Genomic DNA, 21,822 nt, shown 5'->3' with positions numbered 1-21,822 from the left:
GGCTCAGTGGGTTAAAGCCTCTGCCTTCACCTCAGGTCATGATCCCAGGGTCCTAGGATTGAGCCCCACATCGGGCTCTCTGCTCAGCGAGGAGCCTGCTTCCCTTCCTCTCTCTCGCCTGTCTCTCTGCCTACTTGTGATCTCTGTCTGTCAAATAAATAAATAAAATCTTTAAAAAAGAAAAGATAACAAGATAGTTAAGTAAATAAAGCACTTCAAGTCAGTGAACTATTATGCGGCTATTAACAATAACGACCATGAAGATTATGTAGCAACATTAAGCATGCTTATACTATAACAGTAAGCGAAAAAACATGTTAAAATTGTATATTGGATATAATTATAACTCTGCAAAATTAATACAAGTAGAGAAAGACTGAAGTATACTAAAGTGCTAAGATTGGCTATTTTAGGGTAATGCGATTATGGGTTATCCTACTCTTTTTCTTTTGACAGAATTTTATAATATAGTAATACTAAAGTTTCACTGAGTAATACATAAATAGTAAATAATGGGGGAAAAAGCAAGAATGCTACTCATTTAAAATGCCAAGTCCTTTGTGAGAAGTTTTCCATAATTCCTTCAAATGGAGATTTCCCTCTGTTTAAAATCCATGGGCAGAGGCCCAGGGTGCCAGGACAGGCTGGACAAAGGAAAAAAGCAGAGCAAGGCCATGGGTGAAGAGCTTGGGATCAGGGGATCCGGAGGCAAGCTTGAAACAAAAGCCAAAACCTAGTAGCCCAAACAGTCTGGGCAGAATGCTGGTAAGAATGCACAAGTCTAATGCTGGCATGTGAAGTGCTTCTCTTACTTGGTGGAGATAAGAAGAGCCCGTTGTGATGGTGACATTTCATGTGTCAACTTAGCTAAGGGATAATGACCACTTACTTGGTCAAATAGTAGTGTAAGATGTTGCTCTGAAGGTATTTTGCAGATGTGACTAATATCTACTTTCAACTTCAGTTTAAATATACCAGATAACCCTTAATAATATGGGTGGGACTCATCCAATGAGTTGGAGGCCTTAAGAGCAAAAGCTGAGGTTTCCCAGCAAGAATTCCTTGAGAAACATGGGAATCATGCCTGAATTTCCAGCCGGCTGCTCCTTTATGAATTTCAGACCTGCCAGTCCCAAAATCACTTGAGCAACTTTCTTAAAATTAATCTCTCTCTCTCTGTCTCCCTCTCTCTGTCTCTGACTCTATATTTCTACTGACTGTGTTTTCTGTGGAGAACCTTAATATACTAAGTATCTGAGACATCACAGTAGCAAATTTTTCTTATATTAAATTAATTTTAAGTTATGCAATAACAGATACACGAATTCTTCTCTAAAACCTGTAACAATTCAGGGGGTCCTGCCTGGCTCAGTTGGTAGAGCATGTGACTCTTGATCTTGGAGTCATGAGTTCAAGCCCCATTTTGGGTGTAGAGATTACTTAAAACAAAAACAAAAACAAAAAACAACCTGTAACAATGCAGATAAAGCTCAAAGCCCCTTTGCCACTACTCTCTGTCTTAATTAACTTCCTTCTCCCAGAAGGTAACTATTATTTTGATTACATTATCTTTCCAATCCTTTGAAAAATACTTTATAGCTGGATGCCTGTATACACACACACACACACACACACACACACACACAGGCATAGCAAATAAATAGTATTGTGTGTGCGCGATTAGCAATTTGGTATTTACTATACTCTGTATATATTGTGCGTATTGTTTTTCTCAGTCAGCCAGAGAAATGGCCAAATAAAAGGTGATACTTTCATACAGTGTAGTAAAATAGTTCAGTTAGAAGAAATGGATTAGATTTGCTAAAACAAAATATGTTGACAATACGGGGAAACTTCTAGCCTGAGGGGGAGGAGAGCTGGTGAGTGCGTACTGAGTCAGCTCCATTCTTGAAGCCACTATCCTCCCCAAGCATCCCTGGGCTTTCCTGGCCCTGCCAGGTGGAAACCCAAACCTGGTCTGCCAGGCTCCAGGGCTTGAGCAGTTTCTCATGGTTTCTCCTCCAGCCCTATCCTTTTTAGAAGTCCAGGCTGGAGCGAGCATCTCCGTGAGCCCTGTTGTTTATAACACTGATATTCTGGTTCTCCGTCTCAGTTTTACAGATGGGTTCCTGCGGCCCTGGGAAGAGCTCAGAGCCTTGAAACTACAGATGGTTGGAGTTGGGGGCACCGTGGTAGTGTTGGGGGGCAAGGTGTATGACTGGAGTGGTAGGACCACAGGGTTGACGATCTCCACTCCCTTGAAAGGCACAGGCGGCAGATACCTCCAGCAGGCTTACTCATCTCCCATTTGGAGAAGAGTCTTTGCTCAGTGCCAGGTTCTATACTTTTTCTCTGGTCCTTTTTTGACCAGAGGGGTCACCTTCTTCTGGAAGATCCATTTCTCCAGCAGTCTAGATATGGGCGGCATTGAGAAAGCATCAAGAATGGAAACGGTGGGGCCCCTGGGTGGCACAGTGGGTTAAAACCTCTGCCTTCGGCTCAGGTCATGATCCCAGGGTCCTGGGATGGAGCCCCAAATCCGGCTCTCTACTCAGCAGGGAGCCTGCTTCCTCCTCTCTCTCTCTGCCTGCCTCTCTGCCTACTTGTGATCTCTGTCTCTCAAATAAATAAATAAAATCTTTAAAAAAAAAAAAAAGAATGGAAACTGTTACGAAAAGGGCTGGTCTGAGGGGAGTGAGGGAGTGGTTTTAATAAGAGAATTCTCTCCTTGGAGATAGACAGACTGTTGTCAGATAACAGCAAGGGAGGCCTTTGAAGTGCCAGAACGATGTTTCTCTTTCAGCAGCTGGTGTGTAGATGGTAGAGCATGAATAAGTGATTTGAACTTGCCTTTTAAAACTTTAGGGCAACCTGTGGACCAACATAAGGGGGCTTAGACATCTGTTAGCAGAAGGACTCAATGACACTGGGATGCTGATGGCTGATCCAGTTAGGGGCCAGTGTGGGGGAGGAGGCACTTATGTCCCCAGTATATAGTGTGCTGTCAGGGAGGGGCCCGGGGTCTTGGGAGTGTTTACAGGTCGGGAAAAGATAAGGAGCCCCTAGAGCAGGTGGTGTGGCAGATATGGGCACACAAATTCCTGTCAAGCCCTGCTGAGAATACAAATGAGAGACTGCCCAAGATTTTCTCCTCTTGCTTTCAGGAAATCTGTTCATGGGGAGAAACATTTCAATGCCTTAATGTCTTTTTTCAAATTAGAGAACACACTGTCACGTCCAAGCCACTTTTTCAGCCTGGGCAATGGTGGTGTGAGTGTTGTTTCCACAGCCGTCCAGTACTGAGTTGATTTCCATTGATCTCTTTCAGTATCAGAAGAAGAAGAAAGGGAAACATTAGAATATTGGTGATGTTTCTTTGTCAGATCAGAAATCCAGATCTCCACGGTGGGTGGACAGATGGAGAAGGAGGCAGGCTACTTTGGGGACAGTGGGATGTCAGGAAGGTGGTGGATACAGGGCTGTTTCCCTTACTGAGACTGTCTTCACCAGCACCACCTACGGCTCTGCTCTGCTGCCTGTGTCTCTTAGCTGGATGAAAGCAGGTGGCCGTGTCTCCTCCGTGGAGTCTGTGGCATTCAGTGACTTCCCACAGAAATCTGCCCCACCTCAGCCTCCTGTAATAGAATCTGCTGAGCTTGGCCTCGGCTTACTGCTCCTCCAGGAAGAGACTCTTACTTCAGAGGAGAGAGTAAATGAGTCTCTCTGCTCTGCCCTCAGAACGTCTTACCTACTCTATACCTGACAGAAATTCCTCCAGTTTTGCAACATGTGAGGTCAAACCTCCCTATTTTCTCCTTTTGACACAGAACTTTTTTCAACTAAAATTATACCCTGAAGGCCTTCTGGATGAGAACTGGAAGGCAGAGGAGATTTAAAAATTTGAACTAGAATTTTTTCCAGAATGTTTCTCTCCTCATGCTCTCCTTTCCTCACATAACTAACTGCCTGTGGTAAGTACGGTGAAGCCTCATTGTCAGAAAAACAACACTGAAGTGGGTAAACGGTTTGCTGTTCACATGGCACGTTGGTGCTCATGTGGCTGGCATCGAAGTGCAGAATTCCAGAAATCAAGTTCCTCTGTAATGGAGGATACCTCTGGCCTCTCACTGGTCATGGGGCAGCTGTGTTCCTTGTCTTCATGTAGCACAATTCTGACCCAGGCATCCAGTATCTTCAGAGTAGGCCTGGAGCTCAGATCGGCTCCACAGGGAGCACAGTGACAAACACTGCAAATCAAATTATCCTGGTTAGATAGATCCGTGAGTTGGAAGTCGGGCCTCAGGAGGGCTGGCATAGTTGGTGCTGGCTTGGCTGAGCCTTTTTTCTTAGAAGCTTGTGGTCACTGTGCTTTGGGCTGGTAGACCCAAGGCTCTCTGTAAACAGGTCAGAGTCTATTCTCCTTGGGACTGGATGGTATCTGTCGGACAGGCTGAGCAGGTCCTGTGAAATTAGGGGCCCTGTTCCTGCTTTAGAGTTCTCTATTTGAAGACAATCTCCCCTCAGAGACTTCAGGAAATTTCCAGATGCAAGAATCTCCCCACTCCCTTCTTGCTTTCTGGAGTCTTCCTAAGAGCCATGTTTCTTTACTTGTTTATTAATTCATTCGCCATCAATTAATTGTCTATAGTGTAAGGTGTTAGCAGTACATGTAGAGTATATAAATTATACTTGGCCAAGTTTAAATCCTGTTTCATTGAGTAGTACAAGGGGCATTAAGTATGCAAACACTTACTTGTAGGATCATTTATTCATAGCATTCTTACCCATGCATGCACAAACACAGAGACACACACAAATCCCAGGGTAATACGAGGATTTGGAAAATTATAACAATGGGAATTGAGGAAGCAAGTTCAGATGCATTTGAGTATTACAATCAGGTGAGTGATTTGTAGAAAAGCCTGACTTGGGATCAGACTCCTTGCTACTCCCTAGATGTGTAATACATAGGTAAATGGTAACATTTCTTAGTCTATTTTTTCACTTATAAATTGAAGATAAAGATAAAATCTGCTGCAGAACATTTGTGATGGATAGAAATGACAATGAAAATGCAGACTCGGAGCTCTGTGCCCAATGCATAGTATATACACAATAAAAACTGTTTTTTCTCCTTCCTAAGTTTCATGGACTACGTACAGGTTTGAGGAATGTTTTTATAAGTAACTCACAGCCTTTTCAGGAAGATGTTTGAATTCACTCTGTTCATCCTACTTTCAGTTCCAATCTGTTGGAATTTCACCCGAGTCTAACAGGCCCTCGAACCCCAGATTCCTTCACCCAGCCAGGTAGGGATGGTGTCCCAACACGGGTCTCAAACCTATTGGAGAAATATAGTTGGGAATCAAATGCCCCCTAGTGGTCACGTGGGGCAAAATTCCAGCCAGATGCTCAATACTGAGTAGAAGTAATGGGTGAGTTTGAAATTTTTCAGTAACTAAAGACTACAGCACTTTCAACTCAGTTACATGGTTGTAGGCATGACTAATTGGTTTTCAGCCTCAAAGTGATGAGGCCATGCCGTGACATCATCTCTCCGCAGTCCAGAAAATGAAGACCTGGGATTTAGAAGGATGAATTACAGCATCCCCTGGATAATGCTGGTGGTGCCACAGGGCTGGTATTTGGGGTTTCACCCCATGGGATAGGCTTTCAGGGCCAAAAGGATGCCTCTGAGAGCGGGCATTAAGTCTAGGACACCACTCCAGGGTGGCATTCCATCTTCCCCATAGAAAGTGCTTAATAAATATATCTGTTGGATGTATACACAGATATATATCTATATTTAGGGCAGCAATATATGTATATGTATCTACAGTTAAATAAATATATGTTGGGTGGATATACAGTTAATGACAAATGAAAGGGTACTTATAAGTATCACAGAACAGGTTATCTGAAATGGGAGTTATATCAGGAAAATGCCAGACATTTAGTTGGGGGACACTATTTTTGGTGCTGGTTATGTCAGACTTGTCTGGAGACAAAAACAAGATTTATCCAAATTCAAGGAATGGTAATTCTCTTTTCCAGGGGAGTCCTGGAAACCGGAATTAAAAGTGTAAAGTATCTTATGGATATTGGGGAGGGTATGTGCTATGGTGAGTGCTGTGAAGTGTATAAACCTGGCGATTAGCAGACCTGTACCCCTGGGGATAAAAATATATGTTTATAAAAAATAAAATATAAAAATTTGTTTCAAAAAAAAGTGTAAAGTATCATTAATAATTATAGGGTGAGTGGGAACTAATTTTATTAGAGTGAATCACATTAATCTAGCACCTGACTGACTTAGTTTGTCACATATAGTAGATGCTTAATAAACATTTGTTCTTGATTGATTGTCATGGACCAAACATTTGAGAAGCTTTACGTATTGCTCATGGATATCACAGACTGACCAATGAGATGTCACTGTCCTCCATTTTGTAAGTAAGAAAATAGGGCTCATGGAATACCCAGCTCATAAGCGATGTCGCTGGGATGTGAACATAGCTTTCCTGGACTGTAAAGTCCATCCCCTGCTTACTATGGTGGTTTTCTGTTCCAATTTGGGGCCAGGATTGGTGAAGTTGACTCATTTATTTTCAATTTTCATTCATTTTCCTCTGACTCAAAACCTGTCCGTAGCTGGGTTTCTGGGGCTGGGTCAGTTTCATGACTGTGTCGGGCAGAACTGAGTGTGTAAGGTCGATGCTCAGTACATGTTTGGATGGACAGACCGTGGAGCAGAGCATGGCTCCCACCCAACTGTCGTCATTAATATCACACAAGATGCAGCTGCATCATCTGTCCCAGGAATCACAGAACCTTCTGTACCGCTTACATTTTCATGGCTCATTTTATGATTATTGTTATTTTTGTGATGTTGAAGATGAATCTCTCAAACACAGGAAGGAGCAAATATATCTTAGTTCCCAAGAGAGGAAATGAAATCTCAGAAAGGTTATGATTCAGCCTCAGTTCTCAAGGAGCAGCAGGAAAGAAACTCTGCTCTTCTGTCACTGAGACTCATATGCCCCCTGTCATTCACAGCACGCAGGCTCTGAGGCTGCTCAAAGCTCTATTAATTTGCTTAGGTGGGCTGCAGATATCCAAAGCAAAGATCTGAAGATGTTTAATTCCACTGAGGATGAATCACCACGCAATGCAGGGAACACAGAATTGAAAGTGAGGCAGGTAGGAACAGACCACAAAGCTTTGGATTCCTGAAGGTGCCTAATTAGACCTGGGGAATGAGATCCATTGAGGGGATCTAGAAACCCCTGAGCAGCAACTACTTTTGCACAGTCGGGAACCTCTCCCTCGGGAGTTTGTCCCAACTTCTCCCTCTGTCTCACCCCACCTGCTGCTTCTGGGACACTGCCAGGGAATGGTTGGCTAGAAGGCTCAGAGGGAAGTCTGGGTTTGTTGCAGAGAACACACCTTAGCTTCTTCCCCACCACCCCCTCCTCCTAACGATGCCCCCTTTGAAAATCTGCAATTTCACCACTCTCCCAGTAACCATCTGAGAGATGCCCATGCAAATACAGTTCAATCACTACCATCAAATCATCTATCTGCATTCACCTTTTCAAACGATTTTACCTAAAACTACGAGAATCCCATCTAGGATTACCCATCTAGGATTATCCCATCTAGGATTAGGATAGCCTTCATTTCTAGTACTCAGTTATCAAGTATGAAAAAAAAATATATAACAAGACTTCTAAAATAATTAGTATTGCAAAAAATGAGAAAATTATATACAGCTACATGTAAGTCTGAACGTTAATTTAAGTTTCAAATTTTCTATAAGGCTTTTCATACCCCTTTAACGGGGGCCCAGGGCAGGGATGTAGGTTTCAATTTCTGACTAGGGGCTGGTGGGACACACTGAGAGGGGAGTCTCCTGCTTGAACGAGAATGTGAATGGGATGGGCGGTATTGTCACAGCCTGGGTCTGTTCAGGTTAACAGCATGGTTGTGGACCAAGGCAGTCCCAAAGAGTTACGGACCAAGAGTCATTCTGTGAACTCTATGTAGTATATCTGGGGGAAAGGCATTTGCCTTGAGGGGAGACCCTTGTCATCCATCCATCTATTTCTCTCTCTCTATCTATCTTGGTATAGAAATGATACTCAGACCAGAAGTGGAAAACTGTCCTTGAAATCATGTTGTTGTAAATACACACATACTTGCTGCATTCTGTATAATCAAGTTCAACAAGCATTTATTGACAATCTAGTTCTAAAGTTCCACATAGTTTGGGGATAGAAGGAAGGCTAAGACAAGGAGCTCATGGTCTGATGGTGGAGAAATAAATGTAAAAAAAAAAAATTACTGTGAGCTACTATAATGGAGATTTTGTAGAATTCCAAAAAAGGACATGCAGTAGAACTTTAGGAAAGACTGGCCATGGTTGGTCAAAAGGTGCACCCTGGAGAAATTAATACGTGAATTGAGTCTGAAAAAAATGAATTAGAAGTAGCCAAGGAAAGAGTAGGATGGCTGACAATAATATAAGTGAAGGCAGAGGTTGAGAACTTTCAAGTTAGTGAGGAGATGGGGGCCACTCGGGAACGTTAAGTGTGGTCACAGAGCAATGAAAGGCTTAGTAATGAGAAATCAGACCTGTGTCCCGAAAACCAACTATTTCAAATGGGCAAGGTCCATCTTAGGTCTCTGTTCTGAGTTAGGAGAACTTGTTACTAAGAGAAGAAAAGAATTCTCCATCTGGAACCTTCTCTAGTTACCTTCATTTCTTCAACTGTCTTTGCCCTACCACTCAACACCACCATCACAAGTGACAGAAGACCACAATTTTATCTCCTTCAAATTGGAACTGCACAGGGAAATGATTCACGGCCTAACATTTATTTCTCAAGTTAGCCTCTAGGATACATTAAATAACTGCATCAGCTCTTTCTACTCTGATGAGAAAGGGTTACTTATTGGTCTGGAGTGTTTTATCATTAACTGCCATGGGTTATATTTCATTTTTAATTCCCAAAGTTAATTTCCCACTACCTAATTATTTTCATTTCAATCAGGATTTGGTGCATGGGACTGCCTTTGGATGGGACTGTCTGATTCAGCTTTTTGGCTTCTAGTAAATCCTTGAATTTCACCCACAGCAGAAACACCAGCGCCCCATTCATTTCAATGTGAGTCCCTTCTTGTGCTTCATTCCTGGATCACAAGAGAACCTCTAGATCAATCACAAATAGGGTGTATTGGATGTTTTGGGGCAATTAAATTCTGGAATTCCGGGGCACCTGGGTGGCTCCGAGGGTTAAGCCTCTGCCTTTAGCTTAGGTCATGGTCTCAGGGTCCTGGGATGGAAGCCCTGCATCAGGAAGTGGCGGGGGGGGGGGGGTCTCTGCTCAGCAGGGAGCCTGCTTCCCCTTCTCTCTCTGCCTGCCTCTTTACCTACTTGTGATCTCTTTCTCTCTGTCAAATAAATAAATAAAATATTTTAAAAAAATTTCTGGAATTCCATCTGAATTCCCATAATATACCAGATCACAGATACTAGAAATCATCTGAAAACTCAGTAGGCTACAAGTTCAGATAGTAATTAATGTTTGTTGAACAAATGAATGAAACTCCTGCTATGTACCAAGAGCTGAGATTAACATTTAAATTGCTATTTGAGCTCTAGACCTTTGAAATAGAAAACTAACATTTGGATAAATTAGGTCCAAATATCTACACATAGTAGAAACTAAATAATTACTATGTAATAAAAATACCAAAAAACCAATTCTTCCTGATGATTGAAAATCATCATCATCATGCCTGGGTAGCTCAGTCAGTTAAGCAACTGACTCTTGGTTTTGTCTCAGATCATGATCTCAGGGTGGTGGGATTGGGTCCCAAGAGGGGCTCCACGCTCAACGTGGAGTCTGCTTGAGATTCTCTCTCTCTCTCTCCCTCTGACCCTCCCCTTGCTCACGTATGTGCACATTCTCTCCCTCCCTCTCTCTCTCTCTCAAATAAATAAATAAATTCTTAAAACAAACAAACAAAAAACCTCCAGGAATTTGTTTTATAGTCTGAGGGTACTAATAAATGGATAAAGTTTCCAAGGAATCTTTCTCCCCGGGAGCCCACTGCAGTACAGACTCTGATACTTTCAATCTGGACTTAGCAATCCATCTGGGAGATTCACAATCAAGTAGCCAAAAGAAACCAGGAGGAGTCAAGCAAATGAAGAACAACAGAAGCAGACGTGAAGACAGAATATAGAAGAGATGAGAATGGGTAGTGGGAAGGGGCATGAGAGGTGCTCAGTACAAAGATTCCAGGTAGATCATCTTGAACTTTGGGTGACTTTATTTTCTGGGGGCTGAAGTTGGGTGGTTGGCCAGAAGATTATAAATGGCTAATTGTTTGTCTGTACCCAACTCATACAGCTGGTGGTCTGCCTTGGTTTCCAATTGTCCTTTGGTTCCCTTGCCTGCATTTCTACATTTACTCTGAGTCTTGCAAGGCTCCCCTGCCCAGGGTAGCACACTAGTCTCTCTACATCTCATCAGTCATTCCATGGGAGCCTATCTGAGACTTAGAGAGGTAACCACCCGCCTAGCAGCAGGCATCATTCCCACCTGAGCCTCTTGGATTTTGATGGGGTTGGCCACAACACCTTGGGCCTATGCTCAGGAACCTCAGTTACCCCAACAGGGACCAGTCCCAGAGAGACTGGTCCTCTAGGCTGGTGCCTGCCTCTGTCTAAGCCACCTTTCTACTATTTTCCACTCGCCATGGGAGTCTAAACACATTTTGTGGTTCAGCCCATCCCAATGATGATAGAGAAATGATGCAAATGATAGGAAAAGTCGATTTTCAAAGAAACAGATAACTCACAGGTCACGTGCATAAGTCAAAAATCACTATCAAAATCTCGATTGGAGGCTGGAGTGGCGAAAAATTATGAGGAGAGTGATATGGGAAAATGGAGAAATAAAGAAATGGGAGAGTTCACTAAATTCCTGAATCCAGCTGTGGCTCTGGAAGTGGGTAACCATAATTCTTTAAAGACCACATCCCTCTCCTTCACACCCAGGTCATTACTAGAGAGACACTGGCAGCTCCCCAGACCTTTCCATGTGTGAGCCTCAGGGGCCAGGACATTCTCTGGAACTCCTCCTCCTTCATTTTGGCATACTCCCTCCTCCCTCTGTTTGGCATATGTTGTTGTCACAAAGGTGTCTTGCTTTCAGATGCCTTTTAGAACCTCCCTTAAGGTTTCTCTGCAGGAAAAAAAAATGATGCTTTCATTTGCTCTTACGGAAATGCAATGAGCAAAAAATATGTGAAAATCTACATGGTGTATTTTATAGGATTACTTAATTATTTCTGATAATAAAAGTAATCTGTGTTCATGGTCAAAAATTTAGTTACATACTGAAAAAGAACAAAGACAAAAACGCACCTTCTAGAGAGAATGTTTCACTTTCCCATTTTGGTACATTTCCTTTCATATTTTCTGAGTATATATCAATATAGCTTATAAAACTTGAAATGTATTATATATGCAGTTTATCATGATTTTAAAAAAGCTTTAGCATTAAATGAAGAGCAATTATTATTATAGGTGCATAATATTCCTTAATATTTCATCCAGTGATTCTATCATATTTTCCTCTTCTATTGTCCAATACCTATGGAATAAAATAAGCTAACACTTAAGACCATGTCTTGGACTTTCTTCTTCTTCTTCTTTCTTTATTTTTTAAGATTTTATTTATTTGGGGACCTGGGTGGCTCAGATGGTTAAACATCTGCCTTTAGCTCAGGTATGATCATGGGGTCCTGGAATGAAGCCCCACGTTGGGCTCCTGGCTCAGTGGGGAGCCTGTTTCTCCCTCTCCCTCTGCTTTTCCCCCCACTCATTCTCTCTCTCTTTCTGTATCTCTCTCTCAAATGAATAAATAAAAAATTTTTAAAAACAAAATCTTCAAAAAAAGGATTTTATTTGACAGAAAGAAAGAGCACAAGCAAGGGGGAGCAGTAGCAAAAAGAGAGAGAGAGAAGCAGGCTCTCTGCTGACCAAAGAGCCTGACACGGGGCTCGATCCCAGCACCCTGTGATCATGACATGAGCCGAAGGCAGACACTTAACTGACTGAGCCACCCAGGTGCCCATCTCATCCAATTCTTATTCTTAAGAATTCTTTAGTATTCTTATAATTCTGCAAGGAGAATTAACTAAATCCAAGTGCAAATACATTGTTTAGGCTTGAGTGTATATCACGAAATGGTTCTCCTGAAAAGTTAGCTTAATTGTACTGATTTACTGACAGTGTTACAGAAATGTCACATGCTTTACATATTTTTCTTGAATCTTTGCCAGTTGGATATGTCTCATTGTTAAGGTTGTATCATTCAGACTGCTGGCAAAAATATTTTTATATGTTCTTTTAACTCTGCATTTAATCTAAAATTATTTTTATTTTCTTTGCCCATTTTTCCATCAAAAACATCTTTTTTTTCCTTCTAGAAGCTCATTATATACTAATGGCTTTAATCATGTTACTCTTGTCATACAATTATTATATATATCATTACTAGCTATAATATTACATATATTTAGTTTTATTGCCAATAATTTTCTTAGTTTTTGTTTTCCTTTGAATTTTAATTTTTTAATTTTTTTATTTTTTTTGAATTTTTATTTTTAAACTCTGAAAGTTTTTGCTCATCTCAAAATCAGTCTGATAATTATACTTTTTTCTAGCTATTTTATAAAAACTTATTTCCGAAATCCAACTGAAATTGATCTTACAACCTTACCTGATCTAAGAATCATCACCCAAACACCCATCCTCTACTTTTATTGCCAAAATACACATTCCTTATTATTGATTTTTGCAGTTTCTTTGTAGTATTACGTTCATTTATATACAAGAATTTTATTTTCAGGGAAAACCATTTGTTATTATTGATCTGTCAAGTATTGTGCTAATTCTGAAATGTTTTTGCTTAATGCAGACTTATATTTATTAAAAGCTGATAGGGAAAAATCCCTTTCCTCATTAGCATTTATATTAAAATCTCTTAGTTTTTCTCACCTGTTTTTTTTATGAGTTTTGAATTATTTTTTCATAATAAAACAATCACATTGAAGTTTTGACTAAAATGGTTTTAAACATCATAAGATAATTTGGGGAGAAGTGACATCTTCACAAAATTTGATCTTCCTATTCTAAAGCACCACGTTTTTTCATTTATTCAAATATTTTATATATTTCAGTAGTGCTTAGCATTAGGAATTGATGCTATCTTAAATTTGACTAGTGCTTTCCAGTTTGTATTTTCATGATGCTTCCACAGGCCGACCAGGAGCTCTAACTTAGGTATCTAGAGACTACAGCTCTGTCCTGTCTGTACCATTTACTGGCCTGTCTGACCTTGGGAAGATCGCTTTACCTTTCTGGGTCTCATCGGCCCCAAAAGCTGGTTCTGTTGGGTTATTGCACAGGTTCCGCGAGAAAAGAATACTATGTGGCGTTTTCTGAGGTGCGTTCCAGGGACCATTGTCTCCATGGCATATTATTAGAGGTAACATCTTCATGTTCTATGGTCAGATAAGTTTGGGAAATCTTGATTAAGCAGAATTAAACTTTTTTTTTTTTTACTGTAAGACTTCTCAGAAACTTAAATAGGCTATTACACTATATATGATGAATATAGTATGTGCTCTTTTCTACACTTTTTTGGTCATAGTTCTTTTTTACACACTCAGCAACTTACATTGTTTGAGTTCTGTGGAACATCTTTAGGGAGTTCTGTTACGGTGGAGAATGCATGTGCTTCTGATCCAGATGGCTGGGTTCGCATTTCTGGACAATCAACTATTGTGTGAACTTGGCTTCTATGTGCCTCACCTTTCTCTCTGTAAATCAAGGATGATAATGCCTGTTTCAGAGTTGCAGGAGTGGCATTCACAATTCTCCAATAGCCCCTGACTTTCCCAGGGGGAGGCTGTTATTTCTGTGTTCCATTGATGTCAGATCTGACCATGAACTTAACTTTAGCCAGTGAATTGTGAGCAGAAGTGATGTGTGTCCCTTCTAGGCAGAAGCTAAAAGAACCAGGACAGGGTTCACCGTTTTCTGTCTGTCTCTCTGACTGTCTTCTAGTCCTGATATTAAGGCAGCCTTAATATCAGCCTATGCCCCTGAGGAACTACAATAAGCAGAGGCCCCTTGTTAACTTATAATAAACACATGGCATGACAGGAAATAAACATTATACTTTCAACTTTCTGATAATAGCTGGTTATTTGTTACCGAGGCATGATTTAGGTTAACCTGAGTAATAAAGGAGTAAATAAAATAATCGATGGAGAAGACAAAGTGCTTAGCAGTTAGCATTCAATAGATTATTCTAGGTTTTTGGGAGGAAGTAGTTTCTGTATTCTTGAATACCTTTTGCGTTTTTATACCAACCTAAGTGGAAAACAAAACAAAACAAACCAAAAATATATATATATATATCCTCAAAAGGAACGAAGTGCATTGGAAATAAAATCAAATTTATCCTCAGTTGAAAGAGTATCTTCTATTTGCATAGATTGCTATGTGTTGCCAAGGGCAATAGTCCACAACGTTAGATGAAAGGAAGGAAACTTGCATTTGGGCCCTAACAATATTCCGTTTCATTTTTTTATTAAATTATGAGTTGTGAATAATGGTCCTTGCGCAAAGACTTCGGTTCAATATCTGCACGTGAATGGAATTCTAAGTGCCTCAGGGAGATCCCTGATCAGATGCGGAGTCTGGAACATTGGAGATGCAGGCTTGGGTGAATCAGGGCTCCAGCCCACAGAGGAGCTGGGCGAATGCCTTTGGGAGCTGGAAGAAGAGGAATTAAGGGGAATCCTCTTCCCCCTTGCTGTTGTTTCTTCAAGGAACCCCAGCACTCCTCTAGACCTGTGATCTTCACTTTCTCTGCTCAGGGAGCTCTGGAGAGTAGGGGTTTGTTTAAGTTAAGCAAAATCCTCTTTAAAATGCAAACAGTGTTGGAAGGTTAAGAGGGCTGAAGGGAGAGACACTCCAGGGGAAGGATTCCTTTACTCTGAAAGGCTTTTATGCGGATACTTGGAATCTGCTTGTTGAGGAAAAAATGTTTTTAGATAGAAGGAGGACTAGGGAAAAGAGGGAGAAAAAAATTTTTTAAAGCAGAGCATGCAAGGTCCATGATGAATGCCTGGGGAGGCAGGGATGAGAGCAGGAAGAGAAGACAGCAAAGGGAAAGAAGTACCTCTTAAGAATGTGGGAAAGCTTGACCTGGTTCATGTTTGTGTTAAGGTTATGCTTCCTTCTTATTCCTCACCAACCACCTATTTCTATCTTGGGAGAACTGTCTCTTTCCTTCCAAAAATAGAACATAAATGGGGGAGGAATCTCTGGAAGTTTCTGCTTTACTTCCCTTCGGCAAAGGGAGAATAATCTGGGTGGGTAGAGAGTGTGGGAGGGTGGAGAATCTGGGTGGGTGGAGAATCTGGAGGGTGGTGGTGGAGAATATGGGAGAGTGGAAAATCTGGGAGAGAGGAGAGTGTGTAGATGGGTGGAGAATTTGGGAGAGTGGCAAGCTGGAGAGTAGAAAGTATGGCAGGGGACAACCTGGAGGAATGGAATATTTGGAAGAGTGGAGAATCTGGGAAAGTGGAGAGTGAGAAAGAGTGGAGAATCTGGGTGGATGGAAAATCTGGGTGGGTAGAGTGTTGGAGACTGGAAAATATGGGTGGAGAATCTGGATAGTGGAGAATTGGGGAGAATGCAGAATCTGGGTGAGTGGAGAACCTGGGTGAATGGAGAATCTGGGTGGATGGATAATCTGGGAGGGTGGAGAATCCGGGAGGGTGGAGAATCTGAGTGGGTACAGTCCTGGAGAGTGGAAAATCTGGGTGGAGAATCTGGATAGTGGAGAATTGGGGAGAATGGAGAATTTGGTGAGTGGAGAAACTTGAATGAGTGGAGAATCTGGGTGGGTGGAGAATCTGGGAGGGTGGAGAGTGGGTGAATTGAGAATGTGAGAGAGTGGAGAATCTGGGAGTGTGGATAGTGGAAGAATGGAGAGTGTGGGTTGGGGGAGAATCTGGGAGAGTGGACAGTGTGAGGGAGGGAGAATCTGGGTGGTAGAGAGTCTTTGAGGCTGGTCTTCAGGAGGAAGTCCATCAGCCCTCACTCACTGTTCACTAACTCTCAGCTTGAGGGGATGCTGACAGGAGACTCTGAGTAGAATTCCTCCATGACTATCTTCTTCCTTTCTTCCCCCAGATCCATTTTCCACATGAGAACCCTCTCCTTCCTTACTTCATTTCTCGGCTCCCCGGGCAGAGCTGCCTGAGGCCAGAGCAGACATGTGAGGGGTTCAGGATTGCACAATATGGAATTGGTTTTAGGTTCTAGAGCCCATGACTCACACTTTCCTTGGTTGTCTTTAAGTGTCAAGAATCCCATCCTTTTACTTCAGGAAGAACAATGGAAAATCCTCCTATTGAGCCATTATGAGAAAGTGACCTAATGTTTTGGGTAGTTTTTTAAGCTAATATTTTTAAAGTGTTTTTCACGTTTTTCATAAAATTACCTAGGTACTGTCATTATTTGAAATGTGGAGAATCATTCTGAAAAATTGAAGGTTTTTTTCTTTGGGAAAGAGGAGAGATTTTTCTTACTCAGAAACATATAATCCAGTCTGAATCAATGTTTATAAAATTCTATTCAGGGCCTCTTTAATAGCAGGATGAGAAATCTGAGCATAGCCAGCCCTGCACCACCCAAATGTAGAATAAAAGAAAATGAAATGTTTATTTGATTTTCTGTGGTGCACTTTGAAGGCCTTGGCTTCAGAACTCTAAACATGTGATTTTTTCACCTTTTTAAAAAAATCTACTAGGGAAGTGTTCAACTCAAAAATAAAAGAAAGCCCACTTAACAGGGGCTTAAACAAATAATGAGTGTTTTTGTTTTTGTTTTTGTTTTTCATATAAGAAGAAATCTGAAGGTAGGTGGCTGCTGTCTTTGACTCATCTAATTTGCCCTGGGTTTTCTCTTGTGGTCACAAAGTGGCTGCTGCAGCTCCATGCACTGTGTCAGGATTCAAGGAAGACTGAAGGGGAAAATAAAATGCCAGCCATATCTTTCTCCTTTTACTAGACAAGGAGAAATTTTATCAGAAATCTCATAGGCTTCCAATAAGTTTCCCAAACTGAGCTACTATGAACTGCAGGGGAGAGACTAAGGCAGGGAGTATTTAGCTGGGGAAGTGAGAGGGGGGTTGAGATTAGCTATGGGGTCAACCAAACAGCACTGCCCATTCAGCATCTGTTCATCTTCATCTCCTCCAGGCTCATCCAATGCTTCCTTTCACATCTGTTGCTGTTCTCCAAAATTTGGAAGCAACTTCTTCATTCCTCAGCTCTATTAGCTTTATATAGTTAAGATTCATGTAAATGGCTAATGGTTGATGTCTACTTGTAAAGTAGAATAAAGAGAAACCTAGGGAAACATTCATAGAGCTGTGCCCTGAATTCTTTGTCAATATTTATGCTTATCTAAGTCCATAGTAGGGTCTATTCACTCTTCAAGACTCTCTGAGGGTCTAATCAAGGCTAGCATGGTTGTTGGCACTGGAGACACAATGGTGAAACCAGATAGAGTTCTGGTCCTCGTAAAGCATAGTTTCTAGACACTATGAGATAGAGAGACAAGGCACAGATGTGTCCTATGATGTCATACAAGTCAAAGAAGACGACATTTGAGGGCGCCTGGGTGGCTCAGTCGGTTAAGCGACTGCCTTCAGCTCAGGTCATGATCCTGGAGTCCCGGGATTGAGTCCCACATCAGGCTCCCAGCTCCACGGGGAGTCTGCTTCTCCCTCTGACCTTCTCCTCGCTCATGCTCTCTCTCACTGTCTCTCTCTTCTCTCAAATAAATAAAATGTTTAAAAAAAAAAAGAAGACGACATTTGAGCAAACACCTGTGTGACATGGGGCCTCCATCTTTCCGTCCATTTTGATCCATATTTTCTGCTTTTGGAGGCTCATCCATCTTGAACCCTTGATTCTGTAGTAATCTTCTAAATCCATATTCCATTTCAGGTGCTCCTGGGGCTTCAGCTCTACATCCATTATGCTGTCACTTGGGGATTTATGATTTTTAAATGAAACACATTTTGTTGAAAATTAAATTCACGATATAAATGTCTAGATAATGAATTTTGTATTAAGGTATAATCTTTACAGAAGAAAACTCAGGCTTTTAGTGTACAGTTCTGTGAGTTTTGACAAATGTAACCATCATTACACTGGAGATCTAGAACAGTTCCATCATGCACAAAGACTCCACCGTGCCCTTTGTAGTCAGGCATTGGTCCACCCCCAGCCCATGTCAACCACTGATTTGTTTTCTGTCCTTAGAGTTTTATCTTCGCAATGATGTCACATAAATGAAATCATGACAGTATGTAGCATTTTGAGTCTGATTTCCTTTCACTTAGCATAATGTTTTTGACGTGCATCATGCTGTCTTGTGTATCTGTACGTTTATTCCTTGTTATTACTAGGGGATGTTCCATTGAATGTGTGTATTACAGCTTGCTTATCTATTCTCCACCTGCAGGATGATTGGGTTGTTTCTGCTTTTTGGTATGTATATATATATTTTTTTTTTGATAAGCATATTTGTATATGCTTTTCAAATGAAAGCAGTCTCACTATTGATATACAGGCTCTTGTATAGATGTATGTTTTACTTCTCTTGGGTAAATAAATGCCCAGGAGTAGGAGTTGGGGGTTGTACAATAAATGTATGTTTAACTTTATAAGAAAAGGGCAAAATGTTTTCCAAAATGTCTACCATTTTGCCATCGGGAATGTAGGATGCTTCTAATTGCTTCCCATTATTGACAGTGCTTGACGCAGTCAGTATATTTTTATTTTAGCCCTTCTAATAAGTGTGTGGTGGTATTTCATTGTAGTTTTATTCTGAATTTCCCTGACGACTAAGGAGGTTGAACATCTTTTCATGTCCTTACTTATCATCGATGTATTTTCTTTGGTGGGATGTCTGTTCAAAATTTAGCTACATTTTATTTTATTTTAACCTTCTTTAGAGAGAGACAGAGAGAGAAGAGAGAGAGGGAGAAACTGTGTGAGGAGGGGTGGGAGAGGCAGCCGGAGAGAGAGAATCCTAGGCTTGGAGCTCAATACGGGGCTCTATCTCAGGACCTGAGATCATGGCCTGAGCCAAAATCAAAAGTTGAAGGCTTAACCAACTGAGGCACCCAGGCACCCCTAAAACTTTTGCTACTTTTTTAAAATCAAGGTTTTTTTTTTTTCCTGCTTATTGAGCTTTAGAAAACTTTTATATGCTCTGGATAAAATGACCTATTAGATCTGTATATATTTTATAGATATTTATTCCTAGTATGCAATTAGCCTTTTAAAAAAATCTCTTAATAACATCTTTTAAATTATAGAAGTTCTTAATTAGGGGCACCAGGGTGGCTCAGTGAGTTGGGCCTCTGCTTTCGGCTCAGATCATGATCTCAGGGTCCTGGAATCGAGCCCCATATCGGGCTCTCTGCTCAGCGGGGAGCCTGCTTCCCCCTGTCTCTCTGCCTGCCTCTCTGCCTACTTGAGATCTCTCTCTCTCTGTGTCAAATAAATAAATAAAATCTTAAAAAAAAAAGAAGTTCTTAGTTACAAAATAGTCCAATTTATCAAATTTTTCTTTAATGGATTGTATTTTACTTTTGTATGCAAGAAATCTTTGCCTAATCCAAGCTCACAAAAGTTTTCTCCTAGATTTTCTTTTAAGTGTTTTATTTTCGGTTTTACACTTAGGTATATGATCCATTTGGGGTTAAGTTTTATAGGGTGTAAGGTTTGGGTAGGGGTTCACTTCTTACATGTAGCTATCTATTTGTTCCAGCACTATTTTTGCTTCCTTCGTTCAATTTCTGTTTTACCTTTGTCAAAAATTAATTGACTATATATGTGTGGGCCTGTTTCTTTTCCATTTCTGTATGTTTAGCGTTCCCTCAATACCTTACTGTAACATTACAATAAATCTGTAAGTCATGTAACATGAATGAGTACTCTGACTTTATTCTTTTTCAGAATTATTATGGCTATTCAATTTCCTTTGCCTTTTCATCTCATGTCATCTTCCTTCTCTGCCTAAGCTAACCCTCTCTGATTCCCTGAAACCTGTATGTGACCTGACACATGAGCTTTCTTTCCACTCTCCGACAAGACAATCCTTGCCTGAGCACCAACGCCTCTCTTTCAGGCATCAGAACTGACTCTCCTTTCCCAGGGTCCCCTCCCTGCAACCCTGCAGCCTGATCAACCTCTCTAAAATCAGTTTTCACTGTTAATATTTTTGTTAATGAAACTTTAAAGATCTTCTTGCCTATAAGAAAAAATCCATATTGTTTAGTCTAATGATTCCCTTGGGTCTCTCTCTTTTTTTTTTTAACCTAACTCTATTTTTTAAAAGATTTTATTTATTTGAGAGAGATAGTGAACGTGTGCATGAGTGTGGGAGGGGCAGAGGGAGAAAGAGAACAGACTCCCCGCTAGGCACAGAGCCCGATGCTTGCTCCATCTCAGGATCATGACCTGAGCCCAAACCAAGAGTCAGACACTTAACCAACTGAGCCACCCAGACACCCTTCTTCCCTTTCCTAAGTGACTATATCCTTTTCCCTTATAATTATTGACTAAATGTCTGGTTTCCCATTAAACAGAGCCGTCTGAAGTCAAGGTACCTCTTTCTTCCATCTCTGATCCCACAGTGCCTAAGGTAATACCTGGTCAAGCCAATCTGTGATTCTCAACATGATAGGGTAAAAGGGTATGTAACATATGGGGAGGGAAAGAATAAAATTTAAAAAATTGTATTCTGCATTATTACAATTACACTTTTGACTTATTCTTAGACATGATATTTGTATTTTAAAATTTAAATTGAGTGAAAAATATTTATGTTTACCTATAGGTATTAAGAATTGAAAAGGCTGAAGCCACTTTAGTAATATTTTTTAATTAAAGCTTTAGTTTTCCAGCCCATCCAGACAGTGATGCATCCTTCTTGGTTTCCTAGTACCTAGTATAAGGTCTTCTCCTGAGAAGCAGCTATAGTCTCACTGTTCACAGGACAGACACATTTTCTGCTTGCAGTGTCCAGAGGCAGCAGACAGGAATCGCGTGGCTGCTTGATTGTCTAGTAGACAGGGCTGAATCATTCAGCCCATTGCATTAGGTTCTATTGTCCACAGATGGTGCCCTTTGCCCTCTGTATCTTGCAGAAGATTTCTCTAGCTGAACTTCTTATTTTTTAATTTTTTTATTTTTTCAGCATAACAGTATTCATTATTTTTGCACCACACCCAGTGCTCCATGCAATCCGTGCCCTCTACAATACCCACCACCTGGTGCCCCCAACCTCCCACCCCCCACCCCTTCAAAATTCTCAGATCGTTTTTCAGAGTCCATAGTCTCTCATGGTTCACCTCCCCTTCCAATTTCCCTCAACTCCCTTCTCCTCTCCATCTCCCCTTGTCCTCCATGCTATTTGTTATGCTCCACAAACAAGTGAAACCATATGATAATTGACTCTCTCTGCTTGACTTATTTCACTCAGCATAATCTCTTCCAGTCCCGACCATGTTGCTACAAAACTTGGGGATTCATCCTTTCTTTCTTTCTTTCTTTTTTTTTTTTTTTTTTTTTACAGCTTTATAAACATATATTTTTATCCCCAGGGGTACAGGTCTGTGAATCGCCAGGTTTACACACTTCACA

General features: G+C 41.0%; 1 protein-coding gene across 2 annotated transcripts in view; it reads right to left on the bottom strand.

Moving 5' to 3' along the window:
• The window catches only part of NPSR1 (neuropeptide S receptor 1), a 151,347-nt gene that overhangs the window by 116,504 nt on the left and 13,021 nt on the right, over positions 1 to 21,822 (bottom strand). The gene's annotated exons all lie outside the window — the stretch shown is intronic.

Source organism: Lutra lutra, chromosome 11 (genome assembly GCF_902655055.1).
Source record: "Lutra lutra chromosome 11, mLutLut1.2, whole genome shotgun sequence".
NCBI lineage: Eukaryota > Metazoa > Chordata > Mammalia > Carnivora > Mustelidae > Lutra > Lutra lutra.
This window is presented reverse-complemented; position numbering and strand designations above follow the sequence as displayed.